General features: G+C 33.3%; 1 non-coding gene across 1 annotated transcript; it reads right to left on the bottom strand.

The window, feature by feature from the left end:
- Positions 1–3,015: 3,015 nt before the first annotated feature.
- Positions 3,016–3,140, bottom strand: LOC149163487 (U6atac minor spliceosomal RNA). The gene has a single exon (XR_016261046.1). It is a non-coding gene; the product is annotated as a U6atac minor spliceosomal RNA (small nuclear RNA).
- Between the last annotated feature and the right edge of the window lie 221 nt (positions 3,141–3,361).

The following is a 3,361-nucleotide window of genomic DNA, read 5'->3' as shown; positions in this document are numbered from 1 at the left end:
AACATGCATGAGGGAAAACAAAAATAAAAACCACTTTGAAAATTAATATATACTTGGGCTAACCCCACCATCAAATCGAAATCTGGGGCAAGGTAAAATATGCTCCAAGGAAATCCCTACAAATTTGCAAAGGCCTCAATATTGAGTATGACCTACACCATCACAAATGTAGTTACGTGAGGAAATTCATTAACTCTATCTGCTAAGATTTTTTTGTATTTCACCACAAATACAAAAATCCCTGGGTAGAGGTGGAGCAACGCCAACATTCCTTGCTTGGAATATCTAAAATTTCATTAGGTATCTTGTCTAAAATGTAAAATTCACACTTCCTCCAAATTTTTGTTCTTTGTTATAAATAAAGCTTATACAATATAACTTTCCATTTAGTAGGCTTTTATTTATTTTAGCTATCTTTTCTTGCTTTGCAAGAATGCTAACTATATACATCTAATATGTATGTAGCCTCTGGCTTTCAATCCATTGGAGGATCACATTCTCAAATAAATGTTTGTTCATTACTCAAGCCAAGAAAAAGAGAGTGTGCTCCATGTCATACTAATTCAAAGAATTGAGCACCGAAATAAACTGTCCCTTAAACTCAAAAATCCCCATGGATTGGAAATGCATGTGTTATTTGAAATTCAAATAAGAAAGGGAAGTATTGTCTCCTTGAAAAGTAGTTTATCAATATTTTTGAAAGAAATATAGAAAGGTAACCTACATCGGGTTAGCAACAAAGAATAGTGTCATGATTGAAAGAAACTTTGAAAATGCACAACTACCTTAGTGTTAAAGAAAAGATGGAGAATGTTGATTCTCTTCTCTAGAAATTCGGCTGGATAAACTATAGTTTGTTAGCAACAAAAATTATGTCACAATTGAAAGAAACTTTGAAACGCACAACTCCCTTAGTGTTAAAGAAAAAATGTAGAATGTTGATTCTCTTCTCTAGACATTAGGTTGGATATAATACATGAATCTGTATATGATTAAGGAATGATGAGCTTGTCTCCAATGTTTGATAAATGAAACATGGATTAAAAATATATATTGGCATAATAGTTGCTTAAAATAGTGGCCTCCAAAAGTGGATCAACTCCAAAATCTTACTTGTTCGACAATTTCTAACAACTCTAGGTAGCTTCTCTTTTCATTGAATAAATGTGTTTCAGCATGATGAAAGACCGTGTAATTTACGATGAACATTAGCCCATTATGATTCACACTCTTCTTTACCATAGTCTTTCGTAGATGTGAAGGCAATATGTAGGCAAGAGATAAAAATCAATGAAGACATTACATTAGAATAGTTTGTGCCATTTAACACACAAGAGGTTCAAATAATTTTAGTAAATACAACAAAGCCTTAGACATCCCTATTTTCCCTAATAATTGGAACTTGATTGTCATGAATTGGTGGAATTATGCCCAAAATTGAATAAGAGGTGACTGTTACTAGAACCTCTAAATTTCTAGGAGTTCATCTCTCACCACCTCTTGTTGTTTCCAATGGTGTATCCTTCCATCGCTCTTGGGCAATTTGGTGGAATTCATGTACTCACCAGTTAAGCCTTGGGAGTAATGAACATTGTCACGTAACGATTTAAGAAGAAGGTTTGGTAGACATGTGCATTTTGCAATAACATACAGGCTTTACATTCCAGAATGACATTTTGTTGTGCATGACAAAGACAATCCTCATAATAGAGATCCATTTACAGTAAGTGCCTTATGCCTCTCAAAGAAATAGAATGACAAACTTTTTCTTACAAGGCACCTTTGAGCTTCCATATGATATGTCGCATTTTGACTAGATTACCTCACCCTCTTTTGTCTTTAGTTTAGTGACATTACTTATGATGGTATGAGTATAGACAGTCCATTCATGAGCCACGCACACTTAGATCGTTTGAGTATATAGGCTGTCAATTTTTAGCCACACACACTAAAACCACACCCATGAATCATTTTCTATTTTTCCCCCAACATGCTCTCACAAAGACAAAACAATATGTTTTTCTCTTTAGTCTTGTTCAGGGTTATAATTCCTATATTTTGTTTCAGGCAAGAAAAAAAGGAAAACGATGTTGGAGAAAATAATTCCAACCACCTTTTCTTTCTACTACGTGTCATAACTGTCATTCTAGGTGTCAGAGTCAATTTGAGTTCAGTTTAGTGGAGAGTTTCACTCCAACCATTTATTGCTATTGTCTCCTATTTAATCTTGTATACTAGTTACTAAGTAATGTGAATATAGAGTTGACTCAATTTCCTATTTCAAATTGATTCTTGTCTCTTCCTTCCGCTTCTACAATCTTTAACACCTACATGCATTAAATGTATATAGTTCACATTCTTATAAATAAAACCAAACTAAATGGCAAGTTATTTTGTATAAGCTCTATTTACAACACAACATCACCATATAATTTCATGTATCGTTGATGATAGAATCCATAACTTGATGCACAAGAAACGTTATTTGTTACTTGGGTGATTTAGAATACAATTTGATGATAAGAAGAGGTACGTTAAGAGTGATAACATTTCTTTGTCGTCCCTAATCAACATCGATACTTGGATTTCCTTAGAATATTCGAATCTCGTAGCATTCTCGCTTGGAGAAGCTAACTATCACTTATTTAGTTAGTTTAGCTATTACTTATTTAGTTAGTTGGTCGGATGATGGAGTAACTATGCCAATGCTATGACCCATTTGATATTCCAGCCCTAAACATTAGGCAAAATTGGATCAAGAATTAGGTCTCATTCCTATAAAAGCAGCGGATGCAACTATTTTGTATGCATACCATGCTGTTCCCTTTTATTGGCTGGTAAGAACTTACTAAACCAAACCCAAAGGGCATCTACTATTTTTATTTGTGGAGAGGCCAATTTAGTATTTTGTAGAGGCCCCAATGGCTAAGACTGTGAAGGCTAAGGTGGTTAAGTGTAAACTTATGTGACTACATGGTGGGTTGCAATATAGAAAAACTTAATACTTAATGAGGTTAAAATATTGGGTAAGATCCATCTAATGCAGGTGGAGAGCCTTAACGACATGTGATATGAAAGTCTGAAGATTGTTCCTGTTCTTGTCGAGGGAGATGATAGCCATCTCTCCTTTCTTCGAACACATAAAAACTTAGTACTTAAAGGTAATGTAAATTTACCATTACTTAATAATTAAAAAAAATGTAAACTTACCATTTTGTAAAAGTATATGAAACATGAAAACTCATGTTAATGTAAATTTTTCTATACAATAAATGTATATTTGTATGTGAAATATATTAGATGAGAATTAGATTTAATGCATTTATATTGGAAACATATATTTAGAAGAACAAAATTGATA

Source organism: Pinus tabuliformis, chromosome 5_1 (genome assembly GCF_031772625.1).
Source record: "Pinus tabuliformis cultivar Carrire ecotype Pingquan chromosome 5_1, CPIR1, whole genome shotgun sequence".
Lineage (NCBI taxonomy): Eukaryota > Viridiplantae > Streptophyta > Pinopsida > Pinales > Pinaceae > Pinus > Pinus tabuliformis.
Note: the sequence above shows the minus strand (reverse complement) of the source record. Positions and strands in the feature narration are given on the sequence as shown.